A 25,643-nucleotide genomic window follows, 5' to 3' on the forward strand; every position below is an offset into this window, starting at 1 on the left:
GAATACGTTTTAACAAAGCGTGTACAATAAACTATATATAAATGGCAGACGACTTTACTGGTTTTGCCGCTCTTCCCTCGCTGCTGAAACAGATGTGATTATGATTTTGTCAGACACAGAGTTTTTTTAATTGACAACCCTATTGTACCATCACTAAAAAAATATTCTGTAAAATCCATCTCCATTAGAAAAGGGAACGCGTTAACATATATTTTCATTACAAATCCATTTAATCTGTTAATAGTAATAAGAACCGTTTTCACCCGAGCAATTCATATTTCTTTTAATAGACATATTATGTTCAATAAAATATTAGGAGTGGCTGCCATTCCCTTTAATTCAATGGGTTTTTTCCTTCCTCTTAAAATGGAGATTGATTGTACGAGACACGTTATTATAATTAGTATCGCTTATTGATATTTGCATGCTTTTAATAGTCATAATGAACTAATCTAATAGTTTGAACCAATTGCAGGTACATACATCATGGTACGGATGAGTCAAATCTCATAGAGATCGATTATAATCGCACTCGTAAGACTAATAACTCCGAACTGCCTTAAAATGCACGTGCTTTGGTCACGCACGCAAGTACTTATAATAGAAGCACACACAAACACACGCATACATAAAATGTGACAAAACACACACGAATGCGTGTCCCACACACACGTACACACACACGAATGCCTGACAACACACACACACACACGTATATTTTATTTGTTTTGTTTAACGACACCACTAGATCACATTGATTTATTAATCATCGGCTATTGGATGTTAACACACGTATATTGAAATTAGCCTCTACCGATCTTTTGATGGCAACAATCAATATTGCTAGAAAATATTAATAAACCACAATTCCATATATATGATAAAAACAGATTTGCTTTACTTCAAGTGAAAGGTCGATAAAAGAACGACCGAACGCGTTTATTTGTTACTTGATAATCGGCTTACGTTATCAAGAACTCCATAATATACGTGGAAACATGCCAGGCGTAAGACAGCTCAGTTTTTACATATCGACTTGTGTGTATGAGAAGAACACCGCTATGCCACAATAAAACATAAACAATGCACTACAGTATACAACCTTGGACTCGACACACCAAAACACGGTATAGTAATGTCACATGTTAAAAACTACTTTTTTAACACAATGTTTCTTACGAAAATGAAGGGGTGGGGAGGGAGGAAAAACAAACAGATGCTGTCTTAAAATATACAGAGACACAGCTTTTGTTTGCAAAATATTTCTTACTTTAAACCTGGACTTTATTCAGTTTCTTTATTTGTATTATTATTAATTTTAATTACATACATTTAATATATTTAATATAAATGCAGTATGTATGTATGTATTTATGTGTGTGTGTGTGTGTGTATATATATATATATATATATATATATATATATATATATATATAGAGAGAGAGAGAGAGAGAGAGAGAGAGAGAGAGAGAGAGAGAGAGAGAGAGAGAGAGAGAGAGAGTTAAACCCGACACACAATACATGCATACACCAATGCATACATACACACACACACATACATACATACATACATACATACATACAATATATAGATATGGATACATCAATACATACATACAGACAGACAGACAGACATAAATGTAAAAAAAAAAAATAATAATAATAACAACCAAAAACGTCCACTAAATAGTGAACCAGGTATTGTCTCATGTTTTCAAAGAGTAAATAACTAATTCTGATTGTCAGCACTTGATAAAAAGCTTTAAACGTTTGCTGCGTTTCTGACGTCGTGGAGTATACTAAAGTCAAAATTGTTCACGGATCTCACAAGAGATGTGGCGTTTGATGTGTATTATCACTGATTCCAAACTACACACACGTTGGTCTGGAATCAATAACAATAGAAAAAACACGGGAAATCATTTTAGACTTGTGTATGCTTCAGCTGATTCCTACATCGACCATTATCACCGGTTCCTCGTCGTTAGCTACTGGAAGGTGTGTCTCGATAGTTCAGGTCAAGTGGATTCCGGAAGTCGATGTTGACATGCGCAGCTATCTTTTTGTAGTAACTGCACCTGGTTACCTTACTATGGTGAAATCGATTTTCATGAAGAAATAAAACACAGCTAACAAAAGTACGTTTGTTTGTTTTTGTTTTGTTGTGGGTTTTTGGTGGGTTTTTTCCCCTACTTGTTGATGATGTTGTTTAAACAATTAACTAGACGACTTTAGTGGCCGCGGTCTTTAAATAATTATGACAAAAACCTTTATTCGAAAGACTATATTTAACCTATATTTGAAATAACATGAATACTATTAGAAAAATTGTGACATTTTGAAAACACGCCCAAGAACAATCATTTTTAATATTGTCTGGATACTGTTTAGTGACTGTCAACTTCAATCACTAATAGATATGATATAATTCGCTTACTGTTCTGTGCTTTTAATATATAAAAAAGAAAGAAACAATTTGTAATTGCTATATCAACTGATGTTGTAAAAGAAAAAAACTAAGTGTGCCATGATGACGATGATGATGATGATGATAATGATGATGATTATGATGATGGTAATAGCCCTAGTATGTTTCTGTATAATGTATATTATTTTGTATATAATACTTGTATTTTGGTTTGCACTGAGATATTCACTGGACATTACCTTTTAGTTTAGTGAATTAATCATTTCCAGAATATACGAAATTGCTCCGTTTTCGGATATCTGGTATTCAGATTAATACCCTAGTTTTTAAACACTAAGGCATATTTTTTACTATTAGAGCCGTTTGTGATAACTTAAATCATACTTTAGTTAGATTTTATTGTTTAGATTATCAATATTTGAACTGTTTTTGATAATTCTGGTGTTTTTAATATCACAAAATGCATTTCTCATATTTTTAAAAACGCACGTGCGTCTGAGAAGAAACTGTTATGGAATCGAGTTTTAGTCTACTTTTAGAGGGTATTTCACCATTTCAAAGTCACAGACTCATGTTTCACTCAAGTGTAACTTTATCCAAATGTGTTATAGATTTGTAGATTAAATAACCTTAGTGTTAATTTTCACTGGTTGAAACTAGAGTATGTCCCTTTAATTATTACAACTATAACAACAATAATTCAACTACTCGAACGTTAGTTAACAAATCTTCAGATGGCAGTATAAAAGATAAACTAGATTGTGTATATCCTACATATTTTAATTGTATGTGTGTCCTTAGCTTCGAAGGTATTAATTATTTACAAATGTTCGTGAATTATACTTCAGTAGAGTCATAGTTTCCTATGCAGTCCCCCACCTCATAGAGCAAACCAAGGGCCCTATTCCGTACATACGATCATACATACGGACGTACATACTCGTATCGGCATGAAATAGCACCTTGGCTTGGGCCCGCCCAACTCGTCCCAACATACAGTAGGTAGCATCTTCCAACCATGCTATAGTGTTCATTACATTAATTTGGCAATGTTTTCATGGAACTGGAATTATTAATGCTCCATCTTGTGGAACGAGGTCGTTAATTACCGACCATCCTGCCCGGAACGCGGCCATGAAACACAAAGGCCCGCTTAAGATTTCTCTGAAATTTATCATTTAGATGTTAATGAGCAATCTGGTCATAAACGCGTGTGATGGCCTTTGGGTTCATAAAAGAAAATGGATCCTACGGTCTCCATAACGCAGATGTGTGAATTTCACGCTGAGGTAGCGGTACAATAATTGTTCAATTAGACAGGGTTCAGAATTCTGTAGAACTGGACTGTAGTACACAAACATGTTTTTAATACACCTGTGGTTTAAGGTGTGTTGGTGGTTTTAATATGACATTTGTAAACAAGCAATAATCGATTCTAGAAAAACGTGTTAATACTTAAAGAGACTGTACCGGGTCTGCTGCCATTGTAACGTATTTCCTATCAATAAAGCCCTTTAAACGATTGGAATTGTATATTAAAACATTTTCTTCTTTAGAATATCAGTGGGGTATAGAGAACAATAATATAGAGTATAGAGGACAATAATATAGAGTATAGAGAACAATAATACAGAGTATAGAGAACAATACTATGGAGTATAGAGAACAATAATATAGAGTATAGAGGACAATAATATAGACTATAGAGGACAATCATATAGAGTATAGAGAACAATCATATAGAGTATAGAGAACAATACTATGGAGAATAGAGAACAATCATATAGAGTATAGAGGACAATAATATAGAGTATAGAGGACAATAATATAGAGTATAGAGGACAATAATATAGAGTATAGAGAACAATAATATAGAATATAGAGAACAATAATACAGAGTACAGAGAACAATAATATAGAGTATAGAGAACAATAATACAGAGTACAGATAACAATAATATAGAGTATAGAGGACAATAATATAGAGTATAGAGAACAATAATATAGAATATAGAGAACAATAATACAGAGTACAGAGAACAATAATATAGAGTATAGAGAACAATAATACAGAGTACAGAGAACAATAATATAGAGTATAGAGGACAATAATATAGAGTATAGAGAACAATAATATAGAATATAGAGAACAATAATACAGAGTACAGAGAACAATAATATAGAGTATAGAGAACAATAATACAGAGTATAGAGAACAATAATATAGAGTATAGAGGACAATAGTATAGAGTATAGAGAACAATAATACAGAGTATAGAGAACAATACTATGGAGTATAGAGAACAATAATATAGAGTATAGAGGACAATAATATAGAGTACAGAGGACAATAATATAGAGGACAGTAATATAGATTATAGAGGACAATAATACAGAGTGTAGAGGACAATAATACAGAGTATACAGGACAATAATATAGAGTATAGAGGACAATAATATAGAGTATAGAGAACAATAATACAGAGTACAGAGAACAATAATATAGAGTATAGAGAACAATCATATAGAGTATAGAGAACAATCATATAGAGTATAGAGAACAATAATACAGAGTACAGAGAACAATAATATAGAGTATAGAGGACAATAATATAGAGTATAGAGAACAATAATATAGAGTTTAGAGAACAATAATACAGAGTACAGAGAACAATAATGTAGAGTATAGAGAACAATAATACAGAGTACAGAGAACAATAATATAGAGTATAGAGGACAATAATATAGAGTATAGAGAACAATCATATAGAGTATAGAGAACAATAATACAGAGTACAGAGAACAATAATATAGAGTATAGAGGACAATAATATAGAGTATAGAGAACAATAATATAGAGTATAGAGAACAATAATACAGAGTACAGAGAACAATAATATAGAGTATAGAGAACAATAATACAGAGTACAGAGAAGAATAATATAGAGTATAGAGGACAATAATATAGAGTATAGAGAACAATAATATAGAATATAGAGAACAATAATACAGAGTATAGAGAACAATAATATAGAGTATAGAGGACAATAATATAGAGTATAGAGAACAATAATACAGAGTATAGAGAACAATACTATGGAGTATAGAGAACAATAATATAGAGTATAGAGGACAATAATATAGAGTATAGAGGACAATAATATAGAGGACAGTAATATAGATTATAGAGGACAATAATACAGAGTATAGAGGACAATAATACAGAGTATACAGGACAATAATATAGAGTATAGAGGACAGTAATATAGAGTATAGAGGACAATAATACAGAGTATAGAGGACAATAATATACAGTATAGAGGACAATAATATAGAGTATAGAGGACAATAATACAGAGTATAGAGGACAATAAGACAATAATACAGAGTATAGAGGACAATAATATAGAGTATAGAGGACAATAATACAGAGTATAGAGGACAATAATACAGAGTATAGAGGACAATAATACAGAGTATAGAGGACAATAATATAGAGTATAGAGGACAATAATATGCAATCGTGATATGCTTAAAAATCGAAAACACGGTTACAATAAAATAAAACATATAAATTAGCACAATAATGAGGTACATTATTAAAGCTATGGAAATCAGTTATTAGTTGTGCCGTTGATTGTTGTTTTTAAACTGTCTTTTTGTGTCGAATAGTGTCCTCCAGGTCAAAACGTCTTAAAGGTGAATACACACATAAAGCAGCAAAAATAAAAACACCCAGACGAATGACTCGGTGAAATTTAATGAGACGCGAAGAAGTACTATTTATCCAATATGTCGATCTGGACAGAGTTAACTTTAGATTCATTTGCACCGAATTGGACTGTAGGCTATTAGTATTTATATTACTCTATCGGCTAATAGAGAAGGTAATCACCGCCAGGTTGTGGCAAGACATCTTAAACTGTACATCCAGTCAACAATATAATGAGCTTATTGGCGATCAAGGAAGGAAAGCTGTCGACAAGAGTGCTTGTGGTATGGAAAATATCACCACAGACTTACTTAAAGGGATAGTGAAGATTCATTAAAGCTTTAAAGGCTATTTACTGTTTTGAAATGCAGGTCGTAATATAATACTTTCTGTTATTAACAAAGGAAAAAGAAAAAGAAAAACTTCAAGTTATATTTCCTAATTTTTCTCAAAATTTATTAAAAGTCAAAATTTATTCACTAACGGTTTGGATGTATATTTGAATTATAAAGGTTGCGTCCAAATATTTAATAATAATAATAATAATAATAATAATAATAATAATAACAATAACAATAATATTTGTTTTCTTTCTTGATTTTGAGAAAACTATTATTATAATACTGTATATTGTTACACCCATTGAGCTATTTCTTGTTCCAGCCAGTGCACTACGACTGGTATAGCAAATGCCATAGTATGTGCTATCCTGTCTGTGGAATGATGCATATAAAAGATCCCTTGCTACTAAATGAAAAATGTAACGGGTTTCCTCTCTGAGACTATATGTCGAAAATTACCAAATGTTTGACATCCAATAGCTGATGATTAATAATCAATGTGCTCTAGTGGTGTCGTTAAACAAAACAGACTTTAATTATATTGTTACACTGCTTACCATTATGGTACCCTGCTACGTTACATATGGGCGAATGGACATATTTACATCAATGATCTTCAAATTGCTGAATTTAAGAAATGGAAGAAACAAAATGTTTACGAACGGACATGAGCGTATAAAATTGTTATCTAAGTCTTTTCGAACCCTGCATAACACAGTTTATGCTGTCAGTTTCTGTGACAGACGAAGTACTGAAAGAAAATGGTACAAACGTAGGTGTTATAAATTTGGCATTTAAATGAAAAGCAAATTACAGGGTCTGGTTATGTTGAATTTTAAATTTGCTGATCTCGTTTTGCAAATATGAATTGACACATGGCAGATTCCAGACGTTATCACATTAGGCTGCCGAATTATTGTACTATGAGTGGCAAGTCTGTGTTTAACTCAAATAATGGCAAATAGTTGAGTTTATTTCACGACTGGTTTCTATATTAACCAGTCTTTGTCCAATACTATTTTCCGCTGAGACACCATTAAATGAGACCAGCCCGTATTACCGTTTACAGCCATGTTTAGTGTGTACTTTCGAGAACGAGAAAGCAGCTTAAGGTAAACAGACTTTGACTTTCAGAGACGAAACTTTGATGGCAATACGTCGAATTTAATGGTGATATGTATATGTCATATGACGGTCTTAATATAACGTTACATGATAGAAGATTTTCAGAAAATATAATTTTAGTGTAGAATTGCGAAGTTTGAGAGCATAAAACAAAATGCAAGGCATAACATCAATAGTAATACCAGGTTTCCTTTGTTTTGAATCTGAATGGTCGAGTAAAGATAATAACATGTCATTCGTATGAAAAGTTTGTTTTGTTTAACGACACCACTAGAGCACATTGATTAATTAATCAATTGGCTATTGGATGTCAAACATTGGTTAATTATGACTCGTAGTCATCAGAGGAAACTCGCTACATTGTTTCTAATGCAGCAAGGGATCTGTTATATGCATTTTCCCACAGACAGGAAAGCAAATACCACGGCCTTTGTCCAGTTGTGGTGCACTGGTTGGAACGAGAAAAACCCCAATCAGCTGAATGGGTCCACTGGGGTGGTTCGATCCTACGACGCAAGCACCTCAAGCGAGTACTCAACCGACTGAGCTAAATCCCGCCCCATCATTCGTATGATGACAAACACCCAGCTACATCAGACTCGTGTGACTCTTTTGCAATGTATTGCTATGACCTGCGGTTATTTTAATAAATCTCAACGTTTTATTTCCGTGACGGGCGGGTAGAGTTGCGATTTGTGTTAAGCCCCATTATTTCTAAGCCTCCGAGCACCAGGAACCCACATTATGTCATTGTGAGCAGTTGGCCAACATTCAGTGACAACGTGCAACGCTAAAGTGTTTCATCGGTTTCAGATGTGGTCATTTGGTTTAATGTGAAACCCAAAAACCATGCTACTGAATGGATGTTTGCCTGTCCTGTCTGATTGATCGCAGCCAAGACGTATTGTTTATAGTAATAGGTTTGGTTGTTGTTTCTTGTTGTTATTGTCTTTTGTGATATATATTGTATTTTTGGGGTGGAGTGGGAGGATGGGAGTGGGACTGATTCTAACAGTCGGGTAATTCACTGTACAAAAGTAAATTATTAATAACGTTGGACCAAGGTACGATGTCTCGAGAGAGCGCAACGATCATCGGAAAACCATTATTTCTATAGCTGTTTTTACACACATCTGCGTTCTGGTAATAAATAAATTATAATGCTTGCGTGTGCGCTATGTGAAATTTATGAAACCAGTTGAAAATTGTATTTTCCTCACTTGCTCACGCTGGGGAAATAAAACAATTGCCAAATTCGATTCATAAATTTCATATGACAGACACGTTCGTATAATATTCTATCTGAAAATATAACTGTATTAGTCTCTGTCGAAGTGGAGAACTAAAGGCTGTAGTGACAAATCAAGACGATATAAATACTACACAACAAAGTCCATGGAATAATCGTAACATCAACGAAAGGTTATGTCATATATCAACAGGATCTTTAAATACAGTTTTGGACTTTAAAAGGTAATACAAACAAAGCACAACAGTTTAAATGAAATGATCAACCCGTTTTTTAAAATTAAAAAAATATGTACATTTTAATAATATTTTTTTGGATTTAGAATTTAACAAAACAAATGCAGTTTAATATTTAAATTCAAAATATATTATTCCAACCTCTTGTGGTGTGGACTCATTCACTGGCTATTTCAGAGATTGGCCCAGGGGGTACGTGCCTAAACCTTTTGATGATAGGGCCACGTTAGTAAATTTATCACTTACTATTATTCCAAGTATCTATGGATACAAAAGGAGTTCATAACATGCATGCATTATTAAATTATAAGTGTTCTGTTCTTCGATGAGTTTGTAACATTTTGGTCATAATTTATTAAAAGACTAAATTTTAAATAAGTTTCCATTGTATACATGTATATAGCCTGGGTTATATTCTGCATACGTCGATAAAAGTAGTTGCACGTCTGAGGGGATATTGATTGTTCTTTTCTCATTAGATGTAATAACCTTTCTATATGTAGACTGTTAATGATAAGTACCAGTATGCTTGGTGCATTATATAAAAAACAATCTATGTATTTTAGGTATAGTGAAGAACAAAAGTTAACTACCATTCACCGTGTCCTTACTACTTAGCACTTAATAGTTAAGACGTCGGTGGGCCAACTAGGCGATTTCTCGTTCCAGCCAGTGCGCCACGACTAGTATATCAAAGGTTGCGGTATGTGTTATCCTGTCTGTGGGATGGTGCATATAAAAGATCCCTTGCTACTAACGGAAACATGAAACGAGTTTCCTCTCATAGACTATATGTCAGAATAACCAAATGTTTGACATCCAGTAGTCAATTATTAATATACCAGTGTGCTCTAGTGGTGTCGTTAAACAAAACAAACTTTTTTTTTACTACTCCGAAAAAAAAGAAAATTCGCTCGGAGCAGGGGAGGTCGATCTTCAACACCATCCCAACCCCACACCCCTTCACACGCGAGTCGAGAGGGAGAGGACTCTCCTGTGGTGCGACGGATCCACACCCCTTCACACGCGAGTCGAGAGGGAGAGGACTCTCCTGTGGTGCGACGGATCCACACCCCTTCACACGCGAGTCGAGAGGGAGAGGACTCTCCTGTGGTGCGACGGATCCACACCCCTTCACACGCGAGTCGAGAGGGAGAGGACTCTCCTGTGGTGCGACGGATCCACACCCCTTCACACGCGAGTCGAGAGGGAGAGGACTCTCCTGTGGTGCGACGGATCCACACCCCTTCACACGCGAGTCGAGTGGGAGAGGACTCTCCTGTGGTGCGACGGATCCACACCCCTTCACACGCGAGTCGAGAGGGAGAGGACTCTCCTGTGGTGCGACGGATCCACACCCCTTCACACGCGAGTCGAGAGGGAGAGGACTCTCCTGTGGTGCGACGGATCCACACCCCTTCACACGCGAGTCGAGAGGGAGAGGACTCTCCTGTGGTGCGATGGATCCACACCCCTTCACACGCGAGTCGAGAGGGACAGGACTCTCCTGTGGTGCGATGGATCCACACCCCTTCACACGCGAGTCGAGAGGGAGAGGACTCTCCTGTGGTTCGACGGATCCACACCCCTTCACACGCGAGTCGAGAGGGAGAGGACTCTCCTGTGGTTCGACGGATCCACACCCCTTCACACGCGAGTCGAGAGGGAGAGGACTCTCCTGTGGTGCGACGGATCCACACCCCTTCACACGCGAGTCGAGAGGGAGAGGACTCTCCTGTGGTGCGACGGATCCACACCCCTTCACACGCGAGTCGAGAGGGAGAGGACTCTCCTGTGGTGCGACGGATCCACACCCCTTCACACGCGAGTCGAGAGGGAGAGGACTCTCCTGTGGTGCGACGGATCCACACCCCTTCACACGCGAGTCGAGAGGGAGAGGACTCTCCTGTGGTGCGACGGATCCACACCCCTTCACACGCGAGTCGAGAGGGAGAGGACTCTCCTGTGGTGCGACGGATCCACACCCCTTCACACGCGAGTCGAGAGGGAGAGGACTCTCCTGTGGTGCGACGGATCCACACCCCTTCACACGCGAGTCGAGAGGGAGAGGACTCTCCTGTGGTTCGACGGATCCACACCCCTTCACACGCGAGTCGAGAGGTAGAGGACTCTCCTGTGGTGCACCGGATCCACACCCCTTCACACGCGAGTCGAGAGGGAGAGGACTCTCCTGTGGTGCGATGGATCCACACCCCTTCACACGCGAGTCGAGAGGGAGTGGACTCTCCTGTGGTGCGATGGATCCACACCCCTTCACACGCGAGTCGAGAGGGAGAGGACTCTCCTGTGGTGCGATGGATCCACACCCCTTCACACGCGAGTCGAGTGGGAGAGGACTCTCCTGTGGTGCGATGGATCCACACCCCTTCACACGCGAGTCGAGAGGGAGAGGACTCTCCTGTGGTGCGATGGATCCACACCCCTTCACACGCGAGTCGAGAGGGAGAGGACTCTCCTGTGGTGCGATGGATCCACACCCCTTCACACGCGAGTTAAGTGGGAGAGGACTCTCCTGTGGTGCGATGGATCCACACCCCTTCACACGCGAGTCGAGAGGGAGAGGACTCTCCTGTGGTGCGATGGATCCACACCCCTTCACACGCGAGTCGAGAGGGAGAGGACTCTCCTGTGGTGCGATGGATCCACACCCCTTCACACGCGAGTCGAGAGGGAGAGGACTCTCCTGTGGTGCGATGGATCCACACCCCTTCACACGCGAGTCGAGAGGGAGAGGACTCTCCTGTGGTGCGATGGATCCACACCCCTTCACACGCGAGTCGAGAGGGAGAGGACTCTCCTGTGGTGCGATGGATCCACACCCCTTCACACGCGAGTCGAGAGGGAGAGGACTCTCCTGTGGTGCGATGGATCCACACCCCTTCACACGCGAGTCGAGAGGGAGAGGACTCTCCTGTGGTGCGACGGATCCACACCCCTTCACACGCGAGTCGAGAGGGAGAGGACTCTCCTGTGGTGCGACGGATCCACACCCCTTCACACGCGAGTTAAGTGGGAGAGGACTCTCCTGTGGTGCGATGGATCCACACCCCTTCACACGCGAGTCGAGAGGGAGAGGACTCTCCTGTGGTGCGATGGATCCACACCCCTTCACACGCGAGTCGAGAGGGAGAGGACTCTCCTGTGGTGCGATGGATCCACACCCCTTCACACGCGAGTCGAGTGGGAGAGGATTTTCCTGTGGTGCGATGGATTATAATATCGATCACCCTCAGTGTCTAAAACAAGAAACACCAACACCCACCAACAAACATGCTGTTAACCTTAATGAACCTATTACAGTATCCAAACAACAAAGAGTGGAATAGAAAGAATAATGTTTGATGTAAAAGAAGTACCGATATTGGAAAATTGAAGTTCTTCCTTTTATCCTCGAACTTTGATATACAGATATTAATTTCCTTGAAGATATCGCGCACTAATAAATGAACGTATTGATTATGTTACACGTCCGTGTTGGAATTAGATGTCCAATACGTCACGGGGTACAGCAAGTGTGTGGCATGCGTGTGTACAAGAGAAAATAAAACATTTGTGATGGCTAGTTAAACAAGGAATGGGAGATGCTGTTGAACAGCAAAAGAAATTGAAAGTTAGAAGGTTTGTCAGATGGGAAAAAAGGTGGACACTAACGTAGAAAATAAGAAACATATCTCTAAATAAAATCTTTGTATTCGTGTTGTTTTTAACCCAAAAAAAATTTGTTTTGTTTAACGACACCACCAGATCACATTGATTTATTAATCATCGGTTATTGGATGTCAAACAATCGGTAATTTTCACTTATAGTCTTAGAAAGGAAACCAATTACATATTTTCCATTAGTAGCCAGGGATCTTTTATATGCACCATCCCACAGACAAGATAGTACATGTACCAGTCGTGGTACATTTGCTAGAACGGGAAATAGCCTAGTGGGTCAACCGACGGGGATCGATCCCAGTATTTTTAACAAATACAGTTCAACCGACCTTAACAGGAACCTTATATAACACCCACCTGTCTTTAGTTAGCATTTTCGTCTTTATATAAAATACTCGTATTTGATCTTCCTGCTAAGGAACAACATGTTTGATTTTACTTAAAAGTAAGCATGAATGATTCCATACAATACAATTATTGATCGATGAAACAATTACAAAGCTATGCCAGACTGAATTCTTGTATAATGATGACATCACTGTTAAGTGTAGCTATTACTGGTAGCAGACTCGGTTTTTATACCAAACGTACACAAGACACCATATATATAAAACACCTTACGATTAAACAGACACCTGTATAAGGCAGATATTACCTCATTATTCTACCTAATGATCCACTATAATAGAAATTGATTTGTATTAAGCCAAACAGTCTTAAAAGGTCACTTTTTTATACTCTTTTTTTGAGTGGCTGCTCAATACAAGTTTCACTGTACACCAAAGGAACGCAATGACAAGCGATGATGAACGACGTGAAAAAAGGTGGGGATTATGTGAAATTGTGCCTAAGCCATGGAGAATGGATTAATTATATAAACCATTGCACTTGAATATGTTGGGACTGTAATACCTTGTCAATCAGACGGCTGGGATCGATAGATTACATGTCAGCCTTCAGGCGGCTGACGTCTCGCACAATATGCTAAGCAACCTTCAGCTATCGTGTTGCATGGAGTCGCATATTAAAGATGGCCGTCACCCTGCCCGTACTCTCCCACCAGCTATCAGTGATGACAAGGGCGCAGGTAAGGGGAACTGGCACAGTTATGGGAAGTAGACTGGGGCATTGAGTATGGGATACAGAGTGTACTCTCCCACAGCTATCAGTGACGACAAGGGTGCAGGTAAGGGGAACTGGTACAGTTATGGGAAGGACATGGGAAGTAAACTGGAGCAATTAAACATGATGTAAGGAGTGCAATGTCCCACAGCTATCAGTGATAACACGGATACAGGTAAGTGGAACTAGTACAGAGGCAAGAATATAAGAACCAGATTGGGACATTTAGTATGGAGTAAGTAGGTACTCTCCTACATCAACCAGTGATGATAAAGGTGAAGATAAGACGAACTGGTACAAGCGCAAGGTCATAGGAAGTAGACTTTGAGTATTGGGGTAAGGAGTGTACTCTCCTATAGCTACTAGTGGTGACCCGGGGAATTGGTACAGAGACAAAGACATGGGAAGTAGAGTGAAGCATTCAGTATTGGATACTGTTCGTACTCTCTTGCAGCTATCAGTGATGACAAACGTGTAGGTAAGGAAAATTGGTACAGAGGCAAGGATATGGGAAGTAGATTGAGGCATTTAGTATATGAAAAGGCGGGAACTGTCCCACAGCTACTAGTGATAACAAGGGTGCATGTAAGGGGACCTGGTACATGGGAAGTAGACTGGGGCATTTAGTATGGGGTAAGGTGCGTATTGAAGAAGGAAATGTTTTATTTAACGACACAGCACTTTTTATTTACGGTTATATGGCGTCGGACATATGGTACAGGACCACACAGATATTGAGAGAGAAAACCCGCTGTCGCCACTTCATGAGATTAGCAACAAGGGATCTTTTATATGCACCATCCCACAGACAGAATAACACATACCACGACCTTTGATATACCAGTCGTGATGCACTGACTGGAGCGAAAAACAGCCCAATGGGCCCACCGACGGGGACCGATCCCAGACCGGCCGCGCATCAAGGTGCGTACTGTCCCACAACTACCAGTGATAACAAGGGTGCATGTAAGGGGACCTGATATAGAGGCAAGGATATAGGAAGTATACTGGAACAGTTAGTATGGGATAAGGAGTGTATTCTACCACAGCCATCAGCGATGATGGGCGCATGTAAGGTGAACTGGTAGAGAGGCATGGAGATGGGAAGTAGAGTGAGGGGGGTTAGTATGGGGTAAGTAGGGAACTGTCCCACAGCTACCAGTGATAACAAGGGTGCATGTGAGGGGACCTGGTACATGGGAAGTAGAGTGGGGCATTTAGTATAGGGTGAGGAGTGTACTCTAAGACAGCTATCAGCTATGACGGGCGCATGTACGGTGAACTGGTAGAGAGGCAAGGACATGGGAAATAGATAGAGGTATCTAGTATGGGGAAAGGTGCGCACTCTCTCACAATGAAAGCAAGGGTGCAGGTAAGGCGAATTGGTACAGATACAAGGACATGGGAAGAACTCTTGGGGATTAAGCATGGGGTAAGGAGCACGTGGAAACATTGTAGTGAAAGGGGCAATATGTTAAAGCTGTGAGAGTAATATGTGCTGTTTTTCATGTCGTATAATTACATCGTTTTTATAGATCCATAGAAACATACATTTGTTTTAGCGTAATTATAAAACGTCTTTGACACCAAGAAGTCGATGTTTTTGTTCGAGATGGTGTGTCAATAAACATTTAAAAATAATTTGTTTCTTCTTTGCAAGAAGGAGACACACCTTAGAGTTACAGTCGTATTAACACGCGCCGTACGTCATCATTCGTCCCTCGCCCTTCGTCCACCAAATGATTTCTTGCAATTTATCTATTACTGGTTGCTTAGCACGATATGTCGTATCCCTCGCCGTGTATCTGCCTGCTTCGACACACGCAAGAAGCCGAACTAATGTTATTGCATCTAGTGTTATCATGAGACACCGTCCAACAGCAACAACTCGGGTTCAAGTTGCAATTAATTTGAAAGACAATTTATCATAGGAATGCGAGAGGCCATACCACAGCGCACGATGATAGCCGTCTGCTTCTGAGCTTGCCTGACAATGAGTCCGTGGTGGCATCTGGCGCCGGACACATCTGTTCATTGCATAAGTGAACAATGAACGACAATGAACGACACTCGGCATACCTCAGTGGTGGTCATCAAAACCAAGTCGCCACCACTGGGCCGGTGTGAATGGTGGATGAATTCCAATAATCAGTTAAAAGTAGCATGTACATGAGGGGAAATGATAAATTGGAAAATCAGTTGTATTGAATACATTGTTTGGTTTTAGTTCTTTGACATGTTAGATTACTGAACATGTATATAAAAATGGTTGACCTTAGGAATGATTGCCGTCCGAATCCTGGAGTGGCAGATTCAACCAAGCCCTTGACAGCTCTTTATTTCGGGAACCTAGAGGCCAAATATCAAGACACCAGCAATGAACATTTTACATGCATTTTTACATTATGATTATTGATATCCTCAAGACATGAGTCATCCCATGTACTAATCGAGCACAATGTTGCGCGTAACTTCGATTTTATCCAAATTCAATTGTGCTACATGGTATAGTCAAAAGAAAATCAATTATTATTAACATAGATCTTTATGTTTATTGGGTCTATCAAAAGTTTATTTAACACAAACCCTTCAACTTTTAAAATGGGGCTATCTTCACATAATATTCTTAAAATAACTAAACATCTCAACAACCTCTTAGGCGCCATACTTTAATATAATATTACAGTTTGAAAGAATAGATTTGCGACAAAAGTGGACATGTCACTGAAAGATGTTTTTGATTAATTTAGAATTTTATTATTTACAGTAATAACTGTTGTATTGTGTTATAGAATAATTTGCATTATTCATTTATCATGGAATAGTTATTTTGGTTTGTTTCGCTATGCAGTGAAAACCAATTGCATAAATAACTTGACAATACTAAAACAAAATTAATATGATGTCCACAACTACTAAAATAAATTAAATGTCCATTTTATTAAATATTTAATATATCAAACTTGAGACTATAAAGTGATAATTAGACATAATTTTTATGAACAACAACAATATTATTAAATAAGAATGTTTAACGTTTGTTCCGCAGTATATTTTGGTATCTGATCTATATTGCGTGACCGCGTTCCGGGAAAATGCAGAACATGTTGAATAAGAGCAAGAAATCGGTTAAATTCTGCAAAACTCGAGGATCAATGAATATATGGAAGCAACCTGCAACGATGCGCGGTGACAGACTACAGATAGCATTTTAGGTTCTCATGGGCTCTGGTTGTTATGGAAACAATAGTGAGGCTAAGTAGGGCCGCCGGATAGCCTACTGATAATGCTACCTGGTTATATACGCCTAGTCTGAACTTTATCATCGTATACTTGTATATAGTCACCAACGCAAAGCTGGCGTATTGTGCATTAGATGTCCCGCTATAGCAAACAAACAAAAAACATTCATTTATTCATTTCAAATTATTTTAATGCTTATATCCAATTAAGGTTCAAGCACGCCGTCCTGGACACACAACTCAGCTATCTGGGTTGTCTGCCCAGGACAGTGAGTTAGTTGTTAGTGGTTAGTGAGAGAGAAGAGGGTGTAGTGGTCTTACGCCTACCCATTGAGTCTTTACAACTCGCTCTGGGTGGGAGCCGGTACCGGGCTGCGAACTCTGTACCTACCAGCCTTATGTCCGATGGCTTAACCACGACACCACCGAGGCCGGTAACAACAAACAAACAAACAAACTTTGAAACAGCGAAAATACTAATAGGTTAGACTCGATAGGCTGGGCCATGTGTCATTGTGGATTTTGTTTTGTTGTGTGCGTGCGCGTGTGTGTGTGGATGAGTGTGTTTGTGAGCTTTAAGTTCACATATTTCTGTCATCATGATACAGTAATAAACGTATTAAGAAATTTTTTTTAAGAAATTGCGGGGTGGGGGAGGACTTTCTAAAAAAATTATATCATCTTTCATATCATTTTCTATGTTCCAAACAGAATTACGTGTGGATTAAAGAGCACTCAAGCCTTTCTTTAAGTATGGAGAATGTAAATATTTGTATTGATCCATTGCAATGTCAGAATGAAACGTGTAAAATACAAAATGAGTACACCGGTACTTCTTCCATATTTGAACCATTTTTTAGTTTTTTCAAACTCTTCCCACTTGTACCGCAATTGCTTCATTAATAATGTTTAACTTAGTTACACCAATCTATACTTTAGACTACATTTCAATCCATTTATTTATTGTTTTAGAAACTAATAATTAAACATCTCTTATGATTATGACCACTCCTTTACAACCAGAATTCACTTGACTGAATAAGTTCCTTGAAGACCGCATTACACCGATTATTACATTATCAAATTTCATTACTAGCAGATCGTTAAGCCTTTCCCACTGTCTTGTCGCGGTGGATCATTTACACAAACAGTAATAGGATAGCGTGGAATTTAACTCCTTTTACTAAATGAAAACCAAATTGCAGACTCTAAAGGCGGTATCGGTGAGAAAATAATTAGAATTTGTATTTGCTGAGAACATACTGGGTAGCAAGTGAAACTGTAATTTTTTAAACAATATTTATTTCGTTAATGAAAGAAATAGACTGGCAACAGGCTGTTACAGCAGACCTGTATTAATATTTTTCCACAAGATGACATTACATAACTATAATTGCTGTGGACAATAGACATAGAATATTTCATGTCGGAAAATTTAAATATTTCAGCCATTACATACAGACTTGAGTACAATGCAGACCCGCAGGAAGCGCGGGGGGGGGGGGGGGGGGGGGGTCACGTGCTCTATATAAATAAATATTAAAACATGGTTTGTGTTGTGACACACACACACACCCCCACCACCACCACCACCACCACCATTAGATATATTTGCTTTCCCCACTCCAGATGTCGTTCCTACTGTCTTGCAATGTTGACTATAAAAAAACAAATACATAATATATCTGAAGGAAAATAAACAAAAGGTGCAAATACATGGAATTTGTCTGCAGCGCCAACTCTGAAATACTAAATGTTTTAATTAACATGAAAATGTTTTAAGAGACAATATATATTTATCAGAACTACCTTCTATGTATTTTCGCTTTGTTCTTTCATGCCACATTTCGGTTTTTATACCGTAACATTTGGCTTTACTGTCGAAGCTTTACATTTATTAATAAGATGAATAATGTGTGTTCTGAGATAAAACTCTGTTTGATGCTGGCGACCAGCCCGTCAGAACTGGTTGGGAGAGTCATACGTGTATTTAGCCCGGCAGCTCAGTTATCGCATTAGTTTAAGTAATCAGTGTTTCTGCATATATGACTTTTAGCTTCAATAACACACACATAATTATGTGATATGTACTTATGCCAGGTCGGGTCGGGTACATTTTGAACATGCTCATATGCCACTAGAGCTTTGAGCTTGTCTGTCCCGGGGCCGAGCTCTGGATAGCCAGAAATCTGTCTCGGGACAGACGTACTTATGCATTGCATCTGAATGTTAATATTTTAATTAAAGAGTATTACTACTCAGAGCTGGTTTAAGGATCCGCGAGGCCTGTAGCACAAATAACAGTGGATATATATTTTGCAACCCCCTCGGAGAGAAGAAAAATTACCTGGGAAAAAATAAATGTACACATCACCGCGGGGTCCTCTGAAGCGCGGGGCCCTTAGCACGTGCTAACTGTGCTACGAGGATAAACCGGCTCTGGTACTAATGATGTAATCATGTCATCACTTAGCGTTGTACGAAGATACGTAACAGAATGCGATAGTGGTTACAGTGTAATTTTGATTAATTGAAATGTTTTCATTTTATTTTAACTTTATTTTTGTGCATATATCCAATGTTCAGGCACGCTTTCCTGGAAAAATACCAGAGCTATGTGGGATGTATGTCCAAGATAACTGATTAAAGGTTGCTAGCAAGAGATACGTTGGGTGTAGTGGTCTTTAAAACTTGGTAATGGGATCCCATTATGGGATGCCAACCCAATACGTACCAGTTAATTAAAGCAGATAGCTTAACCACTACACCAAGTCCGTAAACGCATACCAATCTTTACCATTTTACGTATCTATTCTCCGTCGGTTTCTGAAGCGAGGGTATTTAGTAATTCAAAAACAAGTTCATATCGGGGAAAAAGACATAGCAAGCGAATTGTATGTAATATAAAGCAAACTGCTTCATTTTTATTAGTGTATAAAAGTAATAAAAGCAAGTAATAAAAATATGCATTGACTGAGATGAAAAGGGTTAGTGTTTTTAGTTTTTGTTGGAATAATGAGAAAATACGAAACGGTGGCTATAACTTTGGTGTAGGATCTAATGACCGTTTCTCTTCAGCTCATAACTGAATATTTTGTAGCGATCAATTCACCAGAAGAGTCTCAAGTTGTAAATAACACCTCGAAATATTCGTTCCGCACACAAATGTAGTATAACTTGTAACCGTATATAAAGGCCACTTATTCATGAAGTACATATTTTTATTGTCCCCAGAGCATAAAATGGCAGTGTTAGGGTTGGGGGGGGGGGGGTCGGGATGAGCTCACTGCCTCACAATATTTGTTTTTAAATATAGTATACATATTTATATACATTGTATATATATACACACGAAAAGACATAATCAGTAAAGTTATAACAGATCTGTTGGTAGACCTATATTATAAGGTCCAACTGTCCATTAGTGTGGCGAGTTTCCACTTAAAGATTACACTCTGTATAGATATTCAGCAAATGGCATTACACTTTGGCATTTGACAATTTCGCTTACATTACGATTGCTAATTTAATTAATATATGCACCATAGGCTAGGCTATGATAGGAAATCCCTTTAACAAAATCAATAATACCATTACAGCACTATTAAAGAGTCATTGTCGTTTGAAGTAATATGAGCACAGGTACGCCGGTGAATTTCATAAAAGTAAAGCTTTACAGTCGTGTCACATTACACGCGATTCTCAAATTAGTCAGAGTAATTCCGTCCGAGCTTTAGGTTTAGTTCTATTTTGACAACAGGACAGAGAGAGAGAGAGAGAGAGAGAGAGAGAGAGAGAGAGAGAGAGAGAGAGAGAGAGAGAGAGAGAGAGAGAGAGAGAGAGAGAGAGAGAGAGAGAGAGAGAGAGAGATAGATAGATATATATATATATATATATATATATAATATATTATATATATATATATATAGAGAGAGAGAGAGAGAGAGAGAGAGAGAGAGAGAGAGAGAGAGAGAGAGAGAGAGAGAGGGGAAGAAAAGGGAGGAGGTTGGAGGGAGGAAGGAAGAAAGAGACAGACACAGACAGAAATACGGAAGGAAGGAAGGAAATTGTTTATTTAACGATGCACTCAGAAATACGGAGACAGAGAGAGAAAGACACAAACAGAGAAAGAATGAAATAGAAAAAAACAGACATATAGAAAAAGAGACATAGAGAGAAACAAGGACACAGAGATAGGATGCACTTAGTAGCTTTAAACGCTACGACTTATTAACTACGCCACAAAGGCCGGTTTTATGCGTTTTCCGAACGAAACGATCATTCACACCATTACCTTTTCTATACAAGGCGTAAAGCGCTGGCTATGCCTCAGGCACTTGGTGTGTTCAGATGATATTAACCCATTTGCAGCCGTTCTGATCAAATAGTCCCTAACCTTAAATGTATGTACATATTTGTTTACATCATCATGTTGTTGCTGGTGGTGATGATGATGATGGTGGTGGTGGTGATGGTGATGGTGATGACCTGATGATGATTACGTAAATATGATGATGACCATGGCTTGTCTAAAATATGAAAGTATCTGTGAAGACGTAAATGTGTAAACTTCATGCTAGCAAGGTAATATGTTTGTCTCATGAAAACTAAATCCCACAAAATACCTATTAGACATAGACTACCTGACATTATTCCATCAATACTTTATTTTATAAGATCCATTGCAACCAATGCTCCAAGACACCAGCGATTACAAAATGCCACAAACTGTTCTGTCTGTGGAAACGTGAAGTAAAAGGTTAAGCTGCTAGCATTAGGTATAGTCTGTGTGACAGTTTTTCTTTACTTTAGACCATGCGTCATGATTACCAAATGTTTGATAAATGATAATAGTTATAGGAATGAGTGTGTAATAAAGAAAACGTACTGAATATGAAAGGTAAAGTCGCTCAAATTGACACCTAGCTGCTTATATTTATTGGCATTTAAAAGTTATATTTAATTTTGACTGCTAAATGATTTGCACAATGGTCTTCCATGTTTTTCAAGAGACCTATAAACATAATAAATGGTAAAGTGAACAGAAACAACAGATTAATTAAAAACACTGTTATTTTAACATGGCATGCAAAATGCTGACATAGTTTGCAATGCTGTTTTGGACTTCCATGTTCTCTATATAAAATATTTTTTGATAAAATAAATGGCAAATGTATATAGTCGAGAAATGAACTATAGTTTTCAAATTATTTTGAAAAGTTATTTTGAACATAACAGGAAAATATTTGATATGTGTTTCAATTCCACTGTCAGGCCTCTTTCCTCCAGCTATAACCTTTTTCATGAATCGCTCACGAGAAATAACGTTACCCAGGACACTAAATGCGTTATAGAGTTGCTGAATGTTTGCTCAATATGAAGTCCTATCAAAAGCAAAGCTGTGTAAGATGATTTTTGAAGAGAGGCGAGACATGTGCTTATTGAAATATTGGTACTACATATAGTCGTAGAATACATGGACAGTGTAGGTATTCAGATTCAATAACAAATGAACAATATCTCGTAAGACTTAACACATTTGAGATGGCAAGGCAAATGAAATAGTGAATGTTCTAAAGTAAGTGTGTGTCTCTCTCTCTCTCTCTCTCTCTCTCTCTCTCTCTCTCTCTCTCTCTCTCTCTCTCTCTCTCTCTCTCTCTCTCTCTCTCTCTCTCTCTCTCTCTCTCTGTGTGTGGTGTGTGTGTGTGTGTGTGTGTGTGTGTGTGTGTGATAAACATTAACACAAAGAATATCACATTTGAGATAGAAAGTCAACTCAAATATTGAATGTTCTGAAGTACGTGTGTTTGTGCGTGTGTGTGTGTGCGCGCGCGTGCGTGCGTGCGTACGTGTGTGCGTGTGTGTGTGTGTGTGTGTGTATGTATGTGTGTGGATGTGTATGCTAGCCATTGCCGGGTTTGGGTGGATGGAGTACACTGAAGTGCTACTTTTAAATACATTACGGATAATATACTTCTATTCTAGGTAGTATATTTGGTAGTAATTTCTAGAACATCCGTAAACGAAAAATACCATTGAAACTGAAATGCACAGACAAAGGTTTCAATGAATATACCCTGATCAGTAAAACCCGTCCCGACTGGAGACAAGAACAGAGATGTTGAGTGGGCTGGCGAGGTAAACACACGAGGTGAATTCAGAATTAAAATAAACTACTCGGCACAATGTGGATCAAAGAAAGGTGGCCGTGGGAATATAAATGTGTATATGGAAGATATTAAATATTAAAGTTATTTATGCTTTAACCTGTTACTAGGAAGTATTTCTATTGAAATGATTGGGAACAATACAACCGTATTCTATGAAAAATTAATTGTACTCAGAAACAATGTTTTTGCATGACCGTGCAGCATGATAAATGTATACGCGGTGGTTTATCATTGTTAAAATGGCGTAAGCGTGAAATGAAATCACAGGGGATATTCTGGTAGCATCATGTAGTAATCTTCATTTATTGAAGAGAAGCCGGTTGTAGCTTAGAGGTGGGGCCGTCGTTTGATGAGTCGTAGGATATATCGCCTTCAGTGGACTCGACGGGGTTCTGACCACAGACCACAATAATTTACGCTCCATGTTTCAATATAGCGTTCGTGGCTATACCACTTTGATTAATTTCAGTAGGTCCTTATATATTTGTTTCTGCACATTTACCTGCTTGGGGAGCAACATATTCTGAAAAGAACAATCCCTGTTATCCAGCTCTTTCTCCCAGGATATTGGTTTAAACAAACACACCCACTACATTTGGCGAGCCTTTAAATATTAAATGTTCTTAAAATCATTCTGGAACATTCTAAGTGCAGATGATCCATAGTTTTATTACTGAGGTGGGCGAAAGTGTATTGGGGTTGGGAGCGTTTGAGGTTTTGAAACTTAAATGTTCTTAAAATCATTCTGGGACATTGTAAGTTATTAATGAGGTGGTGAAAGCGTGTTGGGGTTAGGAGCTATATTCACCAAACAGAACACGAGATGGACGAATAAAAAGAACTCACATCGGGATGTGTACACGTTATATGCAAATCGAGTGCAATAAACCATAAAAACTACAATTAAATTTTAATTTGAGATAAGTAGAATTAGTTTTCTTTAAAAAGCCTACTAAATCTCTAAACATTACAATATATTTAATTTTATTTTAATTTATGGATACATTTTGTGTTAAAAAAAAAGATTCAAACAAATTATTGATTGTAGAGTGGAATAAGTAGACTTTATAAGAAAACATTTTATATTTGAAATATTCTAAGTCCACCCCTTCAAGTAAAGGGTCTCTAACCCTATTTGTTGTTTTCTGTCAGGGCTTATTAACATTTTAGGTGTAATGTGGTGTATTTAACGCTGGTTCTAATATTACCACTATGTTCACCGATGTCGTTATTGACAGCCTCTCGTGTTCACGGCAAGCATGATCGCTGGGTTTGTATATAAATTATGCAACAGACACTCCATTATGTTAGTGATGCCAGATCTACTCTGAACATAGCAGTCGAACCGATCGAATATGGCTGTAAATGGAATGGAACTATTGATGCGTCGTTTCCAAAACCTTTAGTAATGCTAGCACATGCTCGATTACTCTATGGTCATTCTAAGATCCACATTTATCAATGTTCTGTAACAGAAACAGTCTTCTACCGGAACTCAAAATATCTGTTTCGGACAAAACTTTAAACCGGTATCAGTACCCTATAGAAACCAAATGTTATATATGATACGGTATTACCAAGCGAATCCTTTTTGGGATTGGCTTTAATAAATGAAATATGTTTAAGAATTTGTTCTTAGAATCGGTTTAATTGAATTGTAGGACATAAAAAACCATGATGGATCGATGTTTCAGAGTAATTGGTACACACTCAAGCGGGCTTTTTTGTTTAATGGAAAAACAACTCTCCGTGTGAGTTCCGAGTCTACACTGACAAAACTAAAGATCGGGTCTTACCTTGCCGTCCCCGTCGTGAGAATGAACACGCTCGTGACAGTTCCTGCGTATTCATTCCTTACTAACACATGCGCGTAACTGTCAATGAAGATGTTGACGCCATATTGTTTCTAGACCGCCATTGGTGTTGCATACGCATGGAAAAGAATCTCCTTCGTTACGGCATAATCTCACAACTGCGGTACATGATCCCTTTACGGTTTGGAAACAATTCTAACTCCCTTCTGCCACGGGTGACCCGTTCTGCCGGGTGCTTTGGTGGGGGGACAAACGTTAGCGCCACTTTAAGCCGGACCACAGTTTCAGAGCCAGCGCTGAGCTGGTTGTTCAGAATACAAAATGAGGAAATTATTGATTTCCTCGGCACTCGGGCGAGGGCACGAATGCAGTGGATCATTTAGGAATACACGCAAATTGATGAATTTTTCCAATAGTTGTGATTATCGTGCTTTCCAGGACGATCACTCAACAAAGGCTAATTACTGCAAAGTCAGAGAGGTCTTGATCCAAACACACTTCCAAGTTTACAATTTGCATTTGT

General features: G+C 38.4%; 1 protein-coding gene across 1 annotated transcript in view; it reads right to left on the bottom strand.

Annotated features, from left to right (window-relative positions):
* LOC121371161 (sodium channel protein type 4 subunit alpha B-like) overlaps positions 1-25,389 on the bottom strand; it is a 127,132-nt gene extending 101,743 nt beyond the window's left edge. The window contains exon 1 of the mRNA XM_041496841.1: positions 25,103-25,389. The gene's annotated coding sequence lies outside the window, so the exon portion shown is untranslated. The remainder of the gene's footprint in view (positions 1-25,102) is intronic.
* Positions 25,390-25,643: the final 254 nt, after the last annotated feature.

This window comes from Gigantopelta aegis, chromosome 4 (genome assembly GCF_016097555.1).
Source record: "Gigantopelta aegis isolate Gae_Host chromosome 4, Gae_host_genome, whole genome shotgun sequence".
Taxonomy (NCBI): domain Eukaryota; kingdom Metazoa; phylum Mollusca; class Gastropoda; order Neomphalida; family Peltospiridae; genus Gigantopelta; species Gigantopelta aegis.